This window comes from Aphelocoma coerulescens, chromosome 3 (assembly GCF_041296385.1).
Source record: "Aphelocoma coerulescens isolate FSJ_1873_10779 chromosome 3, UR_Acoe_1.0, whole genome shotgun sequence".
NCBI lineage: Eukaryota > Metazoa > Chordata > Aves > Passeriformes > Corvidae > Aphelocoma > Aphelocoma coerulescens.
This window is the reverse complement of record NC_091016.1, coordinates 81,657,214-81,663,098: the sequence shown is the minus strand read 5'-3', so window position 1 is coordinate 81,663,098 and position 5,885 is coordinate 81,657,214. Positions and strand designations below refer to the sequence as shown.

At 37.1% G+C, this 5,885-nt stretch overlaps 1 long non-coding RNA gene across 1 annotated transcript; it reads right to left on the bottom strand.

The window, feature by feature from the left end:
• Positions 1–224: 224 nt before the first annotated feature.
• Positions 225–5,638, bottom strand: LOC138107328 (uncharacterized). Its single transcript, XR_011149413.1, has 3 exons — positions 5,550–5,638; positions 972–1,130; positions 225–302 (listed from the first exon to the last, which is right to left on the bottom strand). It is a non-coding gene; the product is annotated as an uncharacterized lncRNA (long non-coding RNA).
• Positions 5,639–5,885: the final 247 nt, after the last annotated feature.

Below are 5,885 nucleotides of genomic sequence, written 5' to 3'. Positions count from 1 at the left end.
AGACTTTCATTCCATCTCTGCAGCTCCTGGTTTCCATACCAATAAAATTCAAGCATGTAGGCTAGATGGGAGCAGTAGAGCCCTTCAATGAATTGCCAGATCAGGGCAATGGAGATTGCATTTCTTGCACCTGCCTGTATAAGTTTTGCAAGTGCAGTGGATTCATTTGGAGGATACAATAACTTAAAAGAGAAATTTAACTAATTGCTGCTTACCAAGCTTGCTTCTGTTCTTGGGTTTGGGTACTTGGTTGGGGGTTTGGAGGTTTTTCCATTTTTTTTCTTTTTATTGTTTCAGTTTGCCTAAAATAACAATAAATTTCAAATTTCAATTTTAGATTAGAGGGATTTAGAATGTTTTCTAGAACACTCAAGGGACAGTTATTCTACTACTACATCAGCTAAGAGAAAAAATAGAGGCAATGTTTTTAGAAGGCATTTCTTTGTCCTTTTTTTGTTCTTTTTTTTTTCTTAATATAAAAATATTATGTCCCAAAGAAAGAACAAGAGCAAGCAGCATCAGTGTCCATATAAGAAATTGGTATGGGTCCTGTAACTTGATAAAAGCAGTCTACTAGAAATATTTTCAGTGGATTAGAAAGTTGTATGTTACAATTTAACTTGCATTGAATTTGTACTAATGAATTATAAACCACTAAAAATAATAGTGTAAACAACTTTAATGAAAATCCTGATTTCAGAAGTTTAGTGACATATGATGCAGTACCACTTTAATAAGTCCTCTACATTTGCATAGCTCTTCAATATTTTATTTTTTTAAAAATTAAACATGCTCTAAAAACTTAGCCATTCTTACTACTAATATATTGTGTTCTCTTTTTTTTTCAGAAATAACTCTGCTTTAGATTAAAATTACATAGGTAATTTCACCACAACTACACTATAAATTGCATCACTTCATACTTCTCACAGGACCTCTTTCCACTGAAAATATTATCTATTGCTCCTTACCTTCGATAAAATCTAGTGCAGACTTTCAATGATTGACTGAAAGTGGAGCTTGAGAAAGACTATTTTTGGGGGGTAACCGTAGAACCTCTGTTCAGCACAGGTGATTTGCCTTTTCTTTCTGTTCCTGGCATTCAATCACTTCCACTTCCCTCTGCAATTCTGGATTCCAAAGATAAGGGAATTAGTCCTTTCTAATTGCATCAATGAGCATGAGAGTAGTAAAAGAGGAGAGGCAGAAAATTGCTTGTAAGACTTAAAAAGAGTAGGTAATGTTAAAATGTGTGAATGCAAAAATGGTCAATATAAGACCAAGCCACCTCTATAGCACACATTCCTTTCAAAGGCAAATACAAGAGGTGAATCTGTTGTCATGCCTTGGAAGTAACGTGGAAACACCTGAACATAAACAATGTTACAATTTGCCAAAATTAAAACTAGATTTAGAAGAGAAAACGTGAGACCAAATGCTTTTCCAGTTCAATATTTATGGTCATTTAATTTGTCTGGAAATGCTGAAAAGTTTACCCATATATAGAAACAGGTGTTTCTGCAGAAGACAGAGCACTGAAAAAACACAGATAAATAACAGTTTCAGGCATTCACAGATTTTAATATTATATTTTACAGTTCTCCCAGAAAGGAAAAAAAGAGAAGGTGGACATCTGAAATGCAATTTTCATCATTATTGCTTGGCAGCAGAAAGTAGACAGAAAGGGATCTGACTGGCAATAAAACCTCCTCAAGCAGTGCAGTGTGTGGGGAGAACTGTGTGGGACTTAAGGGGTTTCACAACAGAGAGGACTGTAGAAGGTAGTCTGTGATAAAACAATCCTAGTGGAACCCCCTTCTAAATGTGCACGACCTCTGACAGTGCAGCAAGAATACTAAATCTAGAGGTGAAGATGGCATTGGAGCTGAACAGGGTCATAGAGGATTAGAATGTTTTAGAGAATCTTTCGCATGAGAAACAAAACAGTGGCTTTCTTATATATAATTTATCATTCCACCTAGTTATTTATACCTATCATAGATATCTGGTAAGCAAAACATTCTGGATTGATTGTTGACTATGAAGCATGATTGCCTAGTGCAATGTCACTTCATTGTTCCCCTGATTAAGAGTACTTTTTTGTTGAATATTTTTGAAGAACCCCCAAATCAATGCAACTGAAAGAAAACCAACAAAAATACTTTTAGAGTGTTAGAGCTCTAAAAAACTCAAATGAATCAGGAGAATGCACTTATTTATGTCACTAAAATTTTTTCAGTTAATTTTCAGGAATATAATTCAAGAAATTCTATGTATTAAAAGTACATAAAAGAAGAAAAACAAACAAAAACCTAAACAAACAAACAAAAAAAACTACCCAGCAGGGTTTGGAAGTGTGAGAGAATCTATTTTTTTCCACACTTGCTCTTATTCTCCTACTAGACTATCCCTCAATTCATTCATAAAAATTAAAGGTGGAATGGTGATGTGTCAGGTTTGGCAGATATATGAGTGGATACAGGCATATACAAAATACAGTAACAACATGCTAATGGGGAGGATAGCTGGTAATGAAGAATCATTGTGGCATTTTAATGTGCTTCATATCACTGCTCCTATTGACTTGAAAGTAAACAGTGTCTTCATGAAGCATAACCCAACCTGAGGTCTTGTTAGAGTCACATGTTTACCACTGTATGGAAAAAACTGTTGTTAATACAGATTCAGACTTACCAGTAAATTTGCAGTAGCCAAAGAGTATTTGCATTTAGGGAGCAAAGTTTCTTGGTGACAGACCAGAAACATCAGTTTTATCACTACAAACAGGTCTTGAAAGTATTGCTATCTCTCCTCAGATCCTAGTGCTTGCTGTAGTTTAAATTTCCTTCTGGGCTCCTCATAGATTGGACTCCAAGTCTGTATCTTCATTAGACACTCATTAAATTTGCAAATGACAGAAGAGAGTCAGCAGGCCAAAAGAAAAAAAAAAATTCAAGTGTACTACACTTTTCGCTAGTTACAGAATAGGGCCAAAGCTTGGTCATAATGACTTATACTTGTGTCTCAGCCATTGATAGATAGAAAAAATAATACTGATTTTGAAGTATGGGATGAAATAATAAGGTTTTCTTTTCTTGGCTTGCCTGAGTTTAGTAATCAGCTTGTTACAGTTAGCAGTTATGCCTAATCATATATTTAGCTAAATTAGGAAAAAAAATGGCAATTGGACATTCTACATGCATCCAGCTATCCAGTAGGAATTATTATTAGAAAAGCACATACTGAATTATACTTGGATTAGCCTGAATTGCCTGCAGTAAAGGACCGTGAGAGAAAAGCACCCCACAATTCTTACATTACCCAGGAGAAAGAAGACACATACTGGAGGCAATTGCTGATTGACAGGTTGATTTCTTGGGAAATTTGGGGGGTTTTTCCCCTGAAATCCAATGCAGGTATTTCCCCAGAGGAGAAATCAAATCCATTAGTGAGCCATATGTGAACATAAATTCAGCAGAAGTCTCTTAAGGATCCATGATCATATCATATCAACAGAGAGAAAATGTTTAATCCTTCTTTTGATATCTGCTCAAAAAGACTTCACTGATTGATTCAAGGCTGCTGTCCTTTACTCCCCATGACATGGCAATTGCTTAAATATGGTTATATTTGAATTAAGTCACATTGCCCACAGCTTGTCTCTTTTCCTGTGATGCTAGGCTAGACCTGATCTCAGCCCGAGGTGTGAGCTGTAGATAAAAACCTTACTGAAGAGCACAGTTTTCACACAAGTAGAAAGGTCAAGCTTGACAGTGGAAGGCAGCTTCAGGGAGAAACTTGGCCATTGAGATTTCAGCCCTGCAGCTGCCACCCAAAACTGAAGCCTCTCTACTACAACGTAAGGAGAATATATTCAATACCCATATAGTGCCCTGTCAGGCAGGTGCCTTGGTTTAGGTTTTGGGGTGACCAAGCTATTGAATATTGGGAATGAGGGGTTCATCCCTAAGTCTGTTTCTCACTGTGTCTCAGTGTCACTATGGGAGTAAAAGGATTGCCTTAGGTGTCAAAATCATGGGTTTGAGTACAAAGAGGAAAACCTACTTTTTCTTAAATCACTCCTGTGGTTAGTAAGGACCTTTTGTATAATGAATTTCTTGTCATAAGTGTAATTTGTCAGCAAAGTAGCCTGTGATGGGACCTGATTTTACAGCTTTCCTGGAGTGAAAGAAAGATTGCATTCACTGCTAAAATTTAGAAAAATCCCTAAACTTTATTGCCATCATAGAAAATCACTGAATTTAATATTTATTTGGAAACTTTTCTGGCCAAATTTGCACAGTCACATTTTTATTTTCCTCTAGGAAATAAAACCTTTTTTCCTTTGCCTCTAGGACAATGCAGTATTTAAAATCAACAAAGTTTTCAATACTGCCACATAAAAGCAAGCTTGATGAAATATTTAATATTTCTAGGCTCTAAAAAAAATTTTTTTTTGATATTCATGTAACTTTTCCAGTATTTTCATGAAATCAAAATTAAAAAGACACTGGGAAACTTTACTGTCTCCTCTAAAATCTAGTTGATATAATTCTTTTGGAGATACCAAAAAATCTTACTAAAAGTTGCAAAGCATGAGCATAAACTGTCCAAGCTTCCAGGTATTGAGAAAAATAAACACTTAAAAACCAATCTACTGTTTCAGCTGTTGGTAGCTTTTACTAAAAAAAGCTATTCCACATCTAAGTGTAATTGGTATTCAAACAGATCACGTTCAGAAGTGACCCTGTTTGGCTCTGTACACAACAGCAATGAGCTACTCCTGCCATGGGAAGGAACTGCTGTGACTCCTTGGTACCTTGCAAAGAGGTTTGGTGTCCTAAGAAGAACATAGGAAGGTGGCCAGGAGATAGACCAAAACTGTGGTCTGGAAACCAGTCCCAGCCACTAAGCTGTGGCCAGGGTTTAACACAACGAAAGAGCAGACTGATGTTCTCTGTAGGATGCTGCATAGAGCATAATCAGGTGTTACCATGGCTGGTTCAAAACCCCAGTGTGGTTCCAGTTGATAGTGCTGTATAAATCTGCAGGAGCTGTGCTGATGCCCAGCTCAGGATCAGTGTTGGCTTGCTGCATTCTGCACTCTGGGGCCACACACAGCACAGAAGCTGACAGTAGGACCAGGTCATTTTCATCTCATTGACTATTTTTTTCAAATAATGTCCTGACCCTCTAAAAACTGTCATTAATTCCTGTAAAACACTGAAGCATTTTGAATACATGAGTAGAAAATGTATATGTAGGAAAAATACCAACAAATGTAATGTTATTCAGCATAAGGGAAAGAAACTGTTCATTTATCACAATGGCTTGCCTTAGGAACATTAACAAACCTCATTCCTCTTCTTTGTCAATGGAAACTTTGACTCAGTTTTGTCTCTAACTTTGAGAACCTAAAAACAACTTTACAACAGCTGTGACTGAGCTCATAGAATGCTACTTTTGATTTTCCTTCATTAGAGATTTAGGGCTGATCTAGACATATGCTGAAAATTAAATTTATGAAAGCTGCTTCAAAAGTGCTTTACCTTCCACAGGATCACCCCTTCCATGCCCAAACATTGAAAAGAAAGCCCTCCTCCTAGAAGTCTCCTTCAGACCATTTTTCTAATTTGTTTTTCCTCCATTAGCAATGAGCTCATTTCCTATCTATGGAAAGCTTTGAACCTGGTGCATCAACCTTGTTACAGGACCAGCTGCAGTTTTCCCACCAGCACAGCAAAGAGGTGTTGTGTTACTGGGAGCCACAGGTGCAGCCCAGAAGACAGACTGTGTACCAGAGCTCTGCTCCCTGTCTTCTGTGCAAAAGCAGTGCAAAGGCTAGGGAGGGGGGAGATCAAGCCAGGCTACTCAGTCCCTTATTC